Raw genomic sequence first — 13,858 nt, forward strand, 5'->3', positions numbered from 1 at the left:
ATGCAGCTTCAGAATCTGTATTTGTCCTAAGCTTACACTCTCCCCCCCACCCACAGTTTTCTCTTTATCTTTGATGAAATATCCCCTTTGAGTGTCAAAACTTTCATGCATCCCTTAATAGTCCCAGTTTTTCTATGCCAGACCACTTTTTTGCGGACAAAAAGGGAGGTCTTATTAATGTGGAGGCATTGGGGCTGATTCTGAAGCAAACCGTAATGTGGACAGGACTCGCAGATTTCAGATGCCGGAAAGACATAGTCAGTGCGCATGTGCCAATTTAGACTTAAGCACATGATTCGAGCTCGCTAGTATCTACGGATTGATCTGTCCGTCAACGGACCACACTATCCATGAAATGGTAAATTCTGGGTGGCAACTGGGAGTCAACCATGCGATTGCACGGAGCTGATCCATCTCTTGGGAGTGTCATGGGCATGTTAGCCAACTTCAGTGCTCGATCGCAACGTGCGGACTGAGATGGGACGAATGCTTCAGACAGAGCTTTTGCACCCAGCCAGTCCAGATACTAATGATGATGGCTGCAGACGTAAGAACAATGCGCGGGACAGACTGTCGCACAGATTTTTAGTATACAAGGAAGATTATCGCATTACCATAGTGTAGTGACATCTGCGGTCAGATAGAAAAGCAGATGCGGATCCGTCAGACTCAGAATCAGCCCAGATGGGACAAAGCTAGGCGTTTATGGCCAATTGTAACCCTTTGTTTTCTTGGTATGCTTAGTCTGCAAGACTGATCTCAATCTGTGCAATGGTTCAACCTTTTCTTCCAGTTTTATCCTTTGTGCTTTAGATTACAGTCACACAGCAACATATACTGTATAGTACACGATCAACTATACACACTATTTACCATAGCACTGGTGACAACATATGGAACAGCTGTGGGGCCCAGAGACTCCGGCATTTTCTGCTGTTGCCATCTCGGTTCCTCCTTTGGTGACCACGGTAGGCTCACGGGAGCAGCAGCTGCTGCCACAGCTTCGGTGGGCATGAAAACCAATTAATCTGGTTCGGTGTCCGGCAATGAGAATGGCGCCAGAGAAAGATACTGGCCACACAGCTACAGATGCGCCCAAGTTCATTGCGGCTGTTCATGTCACAAACGTGCATGTGCGTTGCGCTATGCGTGTCTCGATCACGAGAGTCCATCTCGCGCCACGCATGCCGTGATTCGCTGCATTACAGGCAAGGATGTAGCTGGACATATCTGTACTCCAATCTGGCACAAATGCGAAAGCGCCAATCAGAAGTATAGAAATAAGGCGATTTATCTAGCCAATTGGTGAAGGACAGTCATGTTTGTCAACAGATCATGATCTTAATATTTCTACAATAACTAGTTAATCTTTCATGCTTCCACATTTTACGGTCTCTGCTCATTCCAGCCACACCAAACTACCGGTAGCGGCATAGAAATATCACTCACCAATGGCTGCTTTAATGCTAGTGGCAAATAATGCTTCTGCCACATAGGAGCCACCCACACAATCCTCACCACCAGCTACAATTGTTATTCCACTACCTAATGTATCGGTTGTTTCCCAGAGCACTTATATTGGCCACTATAGATTGTTTCAGACAATGCGACCAATGGTATTCTGGTATTTTGCAGTGAATACTGAACAATATTTTGGCACAAGGTTATACTCAGTGCATTATATGGGCAGGACGACAATATAAAAGATCAAACATGTTGGAATAATAATCCAACGATCACTACCATTTCTGCAGTATTCCAGCATTGGGGCGAAGATGGTCCATGCACATAATACACTGAATAATAATCGTTCAGAACGGCCAGCGTAAGATGCTAAAAGGAAACCTTTTCCAAATCAGCTACTCGGTTTTAGGTCACTGTATGTTATTTATTTGCATCATGATTCCTTCAAATGTACGGTGCTGCAGCTGTACATAAGACGGGAATCATGATGCCTAATATGTTGCTGCTTGGCAAACAGGTATACAAGATTAACTGGTGTTCACAATCCATGGAAACAGTGTTATTAATGAAGCTCTTCCATGTTGGGACCACGGCCTATATTTATCACCTCCTATGGATAAAGCAAAGGCATCCCTTTCTGCAGAGGTTATTTTATTTTTCTGAGATAATCTTCACAGGACTCGCTTTTACTAATGAAGGCTTAAAATGTAATTGAAAGCTAGCCCACTGGTCGGGGAACAGGGGTAAATGACCCCAAATGGGGTAAAAATGAAATTCCTGGGGGTAATGGACGGACAGCCGGGCATGTATATTAATCATTGCATGCCCGGCTGTCCGTCCATTACCCCCAGGAATGGAGGTCACTGGCATCGGGTGCGGCGCCAGTGACCTCCAGCCCAGCGCCGCAGGGAGGCTCTAAGCTGGACGCGAGCTGAGATGTTATTACCAGCGGGTGCCCGGCTCCTTCCCTGCAGCGCCGCGTTAGCCGGAGGCTGGAGTTCTCTTCTGAACTCCAGCTTCCGGCTCTCTCCATGCGCACTATGGGAGAGATGTCATGACGTCTCTCCCATAGTTCCGAGGAGCAGCCGGGCGGACAGGATGGCGGCGGATGCAGGAGCGGTGATTAAGGCAAGTGTTTTTATTTTTCTTTGTACAAGCGGCACTACAGGGGAACTATATGGGGGCACTACTACAGGTGCACTATATGGGGGCACTACTAAAGGAGCATTCTATGGGGGCACTACTACAGGGGCACTATATGGGGGCACTGCTACAGGGGTATTATATGGGGGCTCTACTACAGGGGCACTATATGGGGCACTGCTACATGGGCATTATATGGGGGCACTGCTACAGGGGCATTATATGGGGGCACTATATGGGGACACTACTAAAGGGGCATTATATGGGGGCACTGCTACAGGGTCATAACTATAGGGGCACTACTACAGGGGCATTATATAGGGGCACTACTATATGATTTCCTTCCTTTCAAATCAAGGGGGTAACGTCGGCATATCTAAATATATTTTGGGGTAAAGGGTAAAAAAGTTCCCTGACCTAGCCTGTCCTTCTCATAATTTCCTTTTATTTGAAACAAATTAAATTTTGTATATTGAACCTCATACAGAATGTTAATTCAGCCACCTTAAGGGTGTAACATACAATATATAACATCTTAATAAAAAATAATAATAATATATCAGCCTATACATAATCTCAGCCACATTTAAAGCAATAGGAATTTCAGCAGATATTACAGGACATGTTTGATAAGGTGACTTGTACATCACAGTGCATTCGTCAAATCAACTCAATCGTGTTCAGTTTCTTCCTTATCAGCCAAACTTGCTCTACCGAAACCAGCTACACCCAAGAGATCTCACAGACATGGGCTACAATTTACAGCAGAACATATTTTGTTACAATTAACACATAACATTTCTCAAGATACTGAAATATTAATACTTCAGCAATAGCTATATTTCCAGGTAAACACACTTTCCAGTCAGTCATTCAGGGCTCAAATCTAAAAGCCATAACTGCTGGAGACTATACCAAAGAGGAAAAAATGTACCTTAAATAATACATTTAATATCGCTTCATAACAAATGTTTCCAGGCAATTATACAATATATAAAATAATGAGGATGGCTTGGCTATATATAATGGAGATTAGTACAGTATGTCATATTGCTAGCAACGCATGAGGACATGCTATACGTCCCAGACATTTCTAGTTACGCTCCTGCTCAGATGGAAGCAGTCAGAGACACATGGCAAAAATGTAGCCAATCATTCCATCTTACAAATGTGAAGGTATCATCTCAGAATAATCTTTATAGCAATCGAGTTTTGCCCAAATTTCAACCTGTGATTAACTGAAGGTTGTGCGACTATTTACACAACCCTGCACAAGTCATTTTCTGGCCATATCACACTAGCTGGCAGGTAAAATAAATTACACTTTAAATTTACAATATGTTAGTTATCAACATAGCAACCGCAGAGAACTTCCTGTGTAACCCACATTAGCACGTTTATGCGACTTCAACAAAAAACATCTTAATCAAAACCAGGTCACTCAAAACAAAATTACACAGATTTTTAGATTATATAGGAGCAAAGCAAACACAATGTAAGTACCAGGTATGGTGGGATTTCAATCTGTGGACCTTTCATACACTTTGCATGCATTTGGCACATAAAAGGCATCAGAGGGTCTGATTCACTACAGATCGCAACTGCGAATGCAATAGCGTTTACGTACGCAGTTCAACTGCCAAGGTATGCTAATCCACTTCATTCGCTATGCACTCACAGCACTACACAAGGACGCCCACTTTACCTTACACACATCCGTAATGTTTAGCAAAACTGCGAAACCATCGGTTCAATCGAGTACCATCGCAGCCTCATGCACACTTGCGCACGCTCTAACCTTACTCAGGAATTGCACTTCATCGCACGCTATGAGTACTCAAGCTGCGTAAGGCATCGCAGTGGATACTTTATGCACGCCACTGTAACGCCGTTGGAGCGCACTGGTAAGCCTGCGATCTGCCAACCACGCACCGTGCAGCACCCACAAACTGAACTTCCCGTCACTCTGTGATGGGTCTGCGTAGTCACTGCAATCGCAGTGACTGGTTCCAGCACATGTGCTGCGATGCATACACATGTGCAGAATGCAACAATCGGCCAATTGCGTGCAGAATCGCAGTTGCAAATGGTAATAACTCAGGTCCAGAGCCCCATAGTAGGAATTGTTGAACGTAGGAGACAGTTTAGTGGTTGTTAGTGTATGGGGGTGGGGTACAAGCTTGTAAAAGTGCAGATTTTCATCAAAGTAGTTATTTCTTCAAGTCAAAACCATATTCTCATCCTTCTTGACACGGACCACATTCTAGCTTTTTGGTATTTTTCAAAAGGTGACCAGCTTTATGCAAGTAAACACGTAATGATATGAAACTATATGATGCACACTGCCTGTTCAGCCTTCACCAATGTGTCATAGAGAACAGTATGAATTTAGCAACGTATGGAGATCACACAGGGCTTTATGTAGTTGGATACAGATTTAGTGTGACAAACAACTTTATTGGACATATGGGTGTAATACATCTTCCTGTTTGTAAATATGTGATTAGGCACTCCAAATACTGATTACATTACAAGTATTTGGGCTGAAATTCTATTTGCCTATATATTTTTCTCTGTGTATGGCACAGAGTATTAATGCTTTGGAAGGTGTCCAAAGCTTCTCCAATGAGAAGACATAACTCATGGTAGTAGGAGTCCTTTGAAGCTGTACACTCTCCCCGCTGCGTGATAAATGTCTCCTGTGAGAGCAGAGCCAGGATTTGGAGTAGTTTTGGCATACAAATACAGGGAGCGCTACACACACTGCCACACAATAAACAATACGTCCCATTGCATGATGTCATCTTGATATTTCATGACCGTCTTAATTTGGGCCTCAGCTATCTTATACAAATAAATATAGAGATTTATTTGACCATATCCAACAATGAACATCATCTATTTCTAGAAGTATTTTATGTGCTAGCTTACATAGTTATAACTTTTGCATATATACAGTGAAAGCAGCCATTCTGATGGTTGAAACAAGAGTCAGCCTTTCACCTCACATACTACATTAAGCCTTAACCGCCAGTAAATGGACTGGCTGCATTCCTAAGAATATAGGTATATCGTCTTATATGGCTGCACATATAACGTACACTAGGGACTCTTGTTTTGTTTCTTGCATCAAAGCTCTTTAAGAAAAGTGAAACAGAAAATAATACCATAGAAAATGTACTTCTATAACATCTTTGCGAAAAATACAGTATATGCGACACCTGAAACACCTTCAAAATAAAAATGAAGATCCTCAATTAGGGGAAGCTGTATCAAGCTTCTATCTTTGATATGACAGAAGCTGATTGGTTGATTTGGGCAACTACTCCATAGCTTGATACATTCCCCCCTTAGAGAGAGACAGAGACATGCTGTTCTCTCTGGCCCACACTACCAAAGATAATAGCCACTGAGGTACAACAATCTAAATATATATACATATATACAGAAAATCCTTGGAATCCCAAAAGCAGAGAGCATATAATGAAGCGAAGCTTCTCCTCTGGCTCTGCAGTATTAAAAATAAGATTTAGTCATTATGTCCACAGTTATGATGTCAACACTGGTGAAATGTATACATTTGAACATGGCAGCATCTGCATAATGTCGACAGTGACGACATCCTGCAGGGACTGGGTGGTTCGGGTTAGACTGCAGCAGCTGAAGGTTATGGTGAGGCTACCGGAGATGGGTGGGGGTGTGTGTTAGGAACTAGGGGGAAGGTTAGGGTTAGACTGCGGGAGGGGAGTGTTAGGCATACTCACCACTGGAAGCACCACTGGGTCAGCTGGAAGACATTAGGATGTCAACGCTGGACCCAGAAGACACTGCTGGAGCCACAGGTCCCTCCATATTAGGTAAGTCACCACTAGACTACCAGGGACATTTCCGCAACATTCTAATCATGTTGACATTTAATCAGTGTCGACATGATGACTGTCAGCATTCCTGCCGTGCAACAAAATTCCACACCCTTAAAAATGCTATGCTACTCCTAGTGCAGACTGGGGCAAGAAGGGTCCACCAGGGAATACAATGGTAGGGAATCATAATGGGGTGTGGTCAGCCTCCAAAGGAGGTGTGGCCAGCACCAAAGAGGCTGGGCTTGGGCCCCTTTATAAATGTATATAGTAAATACTGATAATGTACCAGACTGATGATAACAGCAATGCACTGTAGTAAATACACCAAAGTCTTGGGAATTCAGTATAAATTAACACACAGAATATATAATGAATTTACTACATGATGGTAATACTGCCTATATATACCACATTAATGCACTGTGTATGTGATAGGGGACCCAAGTACTAACTGGCAATTGTCTAAGGCTGGGTACCCACGTAAAGATTTTCTGTTCAACCATCCAACTAGTTGATTGGTTGGAATGAAAATCTGGTAACGTATGAGAGTAAATGATGATCAGCAATTTGCTCCTAAATGCCAGAAAACAGATGAAGACGGTCGTCAGACAAGTTTGTTAAATGTTTGATCTAAACAATTTGTTCAAACAACAGTTTTTGTCCATTTTCCGGCATTTGGGAGCAAATTGCTGATCATCAGTTACTCCCATACGTTACCAGATTTTCATTCCAACCAATCAACAGAAAATCTTTAGGTGTGTATGCAGCTTAAAACGCAATGAGAACTATCTAACCTCTTACAACTGGCATGACTTAATTGTGCTTTAGTGAATGAATGTAGAGCTACAATGCCATTCCAATCACTGGCAGGAATTGTGTTCATTATGTTATAGCCAACAAGAGCAGGGAAACAGGGTTGTGTCATGACCACCCAATTTGATTGGCAGGAGGGTGAATTTTGGTGTAGTTTCTATACAAGCAAACCAAGCACCCATGTTCATCAGTGGTGCTTCTTCACATGGTACAGTAACTGACCCTCTAATAGAGTAACAATGTATAATTCTAGTGCAGTGTGTAACAATGTATAATTCGAGTGGAAGCTGACCTTTAGAGTAGGGGGTGGGCCCTCAGGCAGCGGGCATCACCGGGGATTTCCCCTGTACCCTTGTGGGCCAGTCCGATCCTGACTACTCCTAGTAGAACATAGTTATTCATTTTGACACCTTGCCAATGAATTACATCCCCACCATAATACCCAAAATTAAAAAAATTGTACTGGTAGTTTCCTATGTACAGTCCTCACATTAATGGAGACTGAATGTATACTCAGCCTCCTGCTCCGTTATTATGCACATTGCCCACTTATTGTGGGGACTAGTATTGGAATTACTTACACTCCTCTGGTGGGACAAGCCTCTTATTATGTGTCAGGAATATTTCCTATTTCTGGCATTGTACACAGCCGCAGATCAAGCATGGCTCCAATGGTAATTGAGTCTGCCTCTAAATACATACTCTAGGAGGGGGCAGCCAGGTTGGCACTGCAGTGGGTGGGTCTGAGGCGAGAGTGCACGATCATCAGCACTGTAAAGTGGGGGCGAAGCCAGGATGACGTGATTCACTGCGGATTGCGTCATTGGCCGCCTGAACTGCCCCCTTAACTTGGGAAGTGGGCAGCCGTGGCCGGGTGACTGGCAATTTTCCAGGCGGCCTGGGAGCGCCACCTCATTTCTTGGAGTTGGAGATCTCTTGGTCATATTGATCGCCATTAGCAAGATAAGCATTGTGCAGATTCATGCGTACACACCTTGATGATCTAACTTACGCTTCAGGAAACTCATCTGTCTAAAACATCTGCTGCAAAGACACAAAGGCAGCACTGCTGCTGGAGGAGTATGGGCAGAAGCACAGGACAGAACAGACTAAAGTGCACACACTTCACTTTTTCTACAATATTGTATCATCAAATCTAATGAAAATTAAACTGCACATTAAACCTGATCTTCTGATGTGACCAGTTTCTTTCCGAGAAAACATCTGTATATAAAGGACTGATGTGAGCTCTGAAATATAATATATAAATATATATATATATATATATATATATATATTTTTTTTTTATTATTATTTTGTATGCTGTGGAAGCTGACTTTTGTAGATGTTTTATTTGAGCAATAAACATCTTCCTGCTTTTAAGAAAACGCCTGCTTGTATCCAGTGAACACCAGAATAGCGCAAAACGCTATTCCGTTCTCTTGACTGTCGTGCGATTGAACCCAGTGTCTCCTACCTCAAGCCCTCTGCCAGCTATCTAGCGCAGACTGGCCTATAGTGAGTGACCAGTAGGTATTAGTGTAGAGGCATCACAAGGGGGGTGCAGACCTCACCTGGGTGCCACCCTACCAGGGGGCGACACCAAAATGCTGGCTCCTCCACAGTGACAAAAAAGCAGGTGCTGCACTGTGCCAATATCATGCAGCACACGGCTCCTGTCACTGGGGAGGTGGCGGCAGCACAGGCACAGTCTCCAGGGGCAGGCCAGCATCTCCAGGAAGGCTGGGCATGCCTCCGGAGTGATGTAAATGGAGACTTCCCGTGAAGCCACGCACCCGCATTGAAGACTCAGCCTTCCTGCAAGGCCATGCCCCTCGTGCGGGGGAGGGGGCTATTTATTTCACCAAGTGTCACTGACCCTGGCACCAAAACTGGATTAGTGGGGCCCAACCAAGAGGTGTTGTAGAAGCGTGACCACATACGCAAAAGTAAGCAGTTCAATGTGGGGGTTTAGGAGCCTAGCTGAAGGAGTGAGCTACCAGCAGATGATGCAGCGATTCATTTTAGGGAGGTACCTAAAGTTTCAAGCAAAAATTGGGGTACTTTTGGTATTTTCATTTTCGGTCGAGATTTAAAAGGTCTGGGGCTTAGGAAAAGTTTCATATGGGCAAAAATGTTTGTGACTCTTGTGTCGACCCCAAGCACCAGAATCAATTTCTGTCACCGCAGGGATTTATTTTTGGGAGGTACCTAAAGTTTCAAGCAAAAATTGGGGCACTTTTGGTATTTTCATTTTCGGTCAAGATTTAAGGTCCGGGGCTTAGGGAAATTTTCATTAGGCAAAAAAATGTGTGCAACGCATGCGCCGAAACCAAGGGGGCAGTAAGAGGCAGATACTGACAGTGAGAGCGAATCCCTAGACCATAGGAGTGGTGAAGTTAGCCCACTCAGGTTGTGAACTCTAGAAAAGAGAACTTCCTTCTACATATATGTGATTGCACAGAGTGAGGTCATCCGGCCACAAACGCTACCCTCTGTCCTCTAAAAACAATTTTAATGTCTACAACTGAGTGCATAACTGGACTGGTTAAAGGGATAGGGATTCAGACTACCCCTTTTGAAAGGCAGTACTTTTTATGATGCTCAAAAAGGTGGTATCTTGGTGCCCATTTGTTCTAGTTTGTCCCCTATTCCCATTTACATGACCCACTTGAGACTGCATTGGAACAAGGTCTTATGGTGTCTCTGGATAGAGAGTAGTGGGCTGCTATTTGACTATTAGGCCAAGGCCTCTATCAATATCGCCATCAGAGTTACCATGTATACTGGGGCCTCAGTGACTGCATGCTAGCTTTCCCATTACCTCTAACTTGTGTTGGCGGCAGTGTGGGAGATTGGCACTTTCTACCACATTTGGTGGTCATGACCTTCAGCACTTTTGGACTATTACTTGGACTCTGAACAACTCACTAATATATCACTGCCCAAAGCCACTGCATCATTGAACAGCCCCTACCAAAACATTACCAAACATCCAAATAAATTGACTGCACGTTTGTAATACTGCCACATCGTTAACTGCAAAATTATATATATATATATATATATATATATATATATATATATATATATATATATATATATATATATATATATATATATATATACACACTCAACAAACGTTCAAAAAATATCCGTACATCAATTGACTGTGGAACAGATTGTACACATATATACACACCTGAACTGGAGTGGTCATTAAAATACATTTCTGGTCGAACGTATTTAATAACTTACATTCTCTTTTGCTCTCAGTGATATAACAACATCCTCTTACATCGGTCTGGGGCGCTATTTACTAAGATATTACAAGCACTAGAGTTAATAGATCCCTTCCCCAGTTACTAATACAGGCCGTTAAGATTTGGCAGGCAGCCCTTGTTATCACGCAATCTACTGGACTAGATCCTGATATACCTTTGTGGAATTCTAGGCAACTGTCTGAACTGAGATCACTTCAAACTGGAAAAGTGTGGGGCACCAAGTATATTCACTCTCTAGGACAGTTATATGTCGGTTCTATACAGGGCCGGTTCTACCATTACGCATGGTACACAGCTAAGTAGGGCGCCACATAGTGGAGGGCGCCTCAGCTCAGCTGCGACCATGCGGGTTGCGGGCAGACAGTCTCTGTGACACAGCTGCACCGCGCATGTAGCGCTGACCGGACAGAGTTCGGTCAGCACTACACAGTGAGTGACAAACACACAGTCGCCGATGCCGGCAGCTGTATGTTTGTTTTGAGTAGCAGCCAATGAGTCAGTCAGACTCTCATTGGCTACTGCGCCCACTGCCAGAGCCGGGCTGGAGCTTTCCGGCTCCCGCAGTGGGTAATGGGAGAGAAGTCATGACGTCTCTCCCATAATGCAGAGCGGCCCGGGAGGACGGACTGAGGATGGTGGTGGCCGGAGCGGGATCGGGGATTCAGGAAAGTATTTTTATTTTTATTACATGTGTGTATCTACTCGGGGGGGTTGGATACTATTGGGGTACTGCATAGGGGGGGGACCTCCACTGGGGGCACAACAAGGGGGGGGGGGACTACTACAAGGGGGTGGCTACTACTGGTGCACTGCATAGCGGGGGAACCTCCTCTGGGGGCACAAGGGGGGGGGGACTACTACAAAGAGGGGACTACCACAAGGGTGTGGCTACTACTGGGGCACTGCATAGGGGGGGGGAACCTCCACTGGGGGCACAAGGGGGGGGGACTACTACAAGGGGCACTACAAGGGGGGACCACTACAAGGGTGGGGACTACCACTGGGGGCACTGCATCGAGGGATGACTACTGGGGGCACTATATAAAGGGCAATACTGGGGCACTGCATGGGAGGGGAAACATCCGCTGGGTGCACAACAAGGGGGAGGACTACTACAAGGGGGTGGCTACTACTGGGGCACTGCATAGGGGGGAACCTCCACTGGGGACTACTACAAGGGGGGGGGGGGACTACTACAAGGGGGGACCACTACAAGGGTGGGGACTACCACTGGGGGCACTGCACCGAGGAACCACTACTGGGGGTACTATATAAAGGGCAATACTGGGGCACTGCATAGGGGGGGCATCCGCTGGGGGCACAACAAGGGGGAGGACTACTACAAGGGGGTGGCTACTACTGGGGCACTTTATAGGGGGGAGAGCCTCCACCGGGGGCACAACAAGGGGAGGACTACTGCTAGGGGCACTACAAGGGGGGGACCACTACAAGGGGGGGGGGGACTACCACTGGGGACACTACAAGGGGGGGGCAGTACCACTGGGGGTACTGCTTCGATGGACCACTACTGGGGGCACTATATAAAGGGCAATACTGGGGCACTGCATAGGGGGGAAACCTCCACTAGGGGCACAACAAGGGGGGTTACAACAAGGGGGTGGGTACTACTGGGGCACTGAACAGGGCCTCTGAGCCTCTGCTGGGGGCATAACAAGGGGGGGGGAATACTACTAGGGGCGCTACAAGCGGGGGACCACTACAAGGGGGGGGGGGGGACTACCACTGCGGACACTATATAAAGGGCATTACTGGGGGTACTGCATAGGAGGGGTGGGAACTACAACTGGGGCCACTGTTTAAAGGGCACTGCATAAGGGGTACCCCTATTGTGGGCACTATATAAGGGGCACTGCATAGGGGGTACCACTACTGGGGGCACTGCACAGGGGGGAGTACAACTGGGGGCACTTTATAGGGGGGACTACTACTGGGGGGCACAAGGGGCACTGCACAGGGGGGACCACTACTGGGGACACTATATAAGGGGCACTTTAGAGGGGGACTGCTACTGGGGGCACTATATAAGGGGCTTACTACTGGGGGCACAAGGGGCACTGCACAGGGGGGACCACTACTGGGGGCATTATATAAGGGGCACCACTACTGGGGGCACTTTATAGGGGGACTACTACTGGTGGCACTATATAAGGGGCTTACTACTGGGGGCACAAGGTGCACTGCACAGGGGGGACCACTACTGGGGGCACTGTGAAAGGGGGACTGCATAGGGGTGCGACAAAAAATATACTCACTTAACAAAAAATTTGGGCTAGGGACGGCCCTGGTTCTATACTTAAATCCTTTTCTCAACTGCAGGAGGAGTTTTCTCTATCTAGAGCATATTTTTACAGATTTCTGCAACTTAGGCACTCCCTCAGTGTTCAGTTTAGAGCTGGTCCTCCTGACATTCAGTCCTTACCATTAAGACAGTACTTATCTCATTGGGTCCCCGTAGGTCTTTGGGCCTGATTCAGAGCCACTTGTAAGTGGCAGCTCGTTCGCTCCGAGCGATGCTTGCCCAACTGACGGATCGTTATACGCATGCGCGAACCAGTCAGTGCGGCCGAAATTCATGTGCTCGCAAAATAGCGAATGCCTGCTAATTTGAGTGACAGGATGAGGCGTATGTGGGTGGTAACAGGGGAAGGTGCTTGAAAACGGGGAGTGGAGATCCGATCGCAGGCGTGCTTAAAGGTCAAAACGGGCGTTTTATGGGTGTGCATATTTAAAACAGCAGCGTCATTGACCACGTCACTGGGTTATTTTATAGCCAGAACTGCTCGCAAAATTGTGGTAGCAAAAACCAACCACAAGAATAGCGAGCAGTTCATACCCTGTTCGATGTACTCGATTAATCTAATAAATAGCGGACATGACGTAGAATGCGAGCGGACAGGGGGCGTAGTTTCCCAAAAAACGACCGCAAGTTTTGTTCGCTCGTTCAGACCTAGAGGCGTGAACAGACCGCAAACAGTGAACGGTTCATTTGAATAGCCACCCCTATTTTCTGGACGAGCGAGCGCAAATAGCGACCGGCTCTGAATCAGGCCCTTTGTCTTTTATTTACTCATACCTTTCCTCCTTTCACCACGAATCCAAGTTATCTAATCTTAAAGAAAAATGGGAGGCGAATGTGGGATCAATAACCGATAGTGACTGGTATATGGCTCTGAGTATTCCCCGCACCTCCACTGCCTCTGTAAGATATCAACAGATTCAGCTATATATTTTACATAGAGTTTATTAAACTCCAATTAGGTTAACGAAATT

The 13,858-nt window shown here is 45.7% G+C and overlaps 1 protein-coding gene across 1 annotated transcript in view; it reads right to left on the minus strand.

Moving 5' to 3' along the window:
* LY75 (lymphocyte antigen 75) overlaps positions 1 to 13,858 on the minus strand; it is a 185,778-nt gene that overhangs the window by 141,000 nt on the left and 30,920 nt on the right. The gene's annotated exons all lie outside the window — the stretch shown is intronic.

The sequence above is a fragment of the Taudactylus pleione genome, unplaced genomic scaffold, assembly GCF_031769625.1.
Source record: "Taudactylus pleione unplaced genomic scaffold, aTauple2 ptg000156l, whole genome shotgun sequence".
Classification (NCBI taxonomy): Eukaryota; Metazoa; Chordata; class Amphibia; order Anura; family Myobatrachidae; genus Taudactylus; species Taudactylus pleione.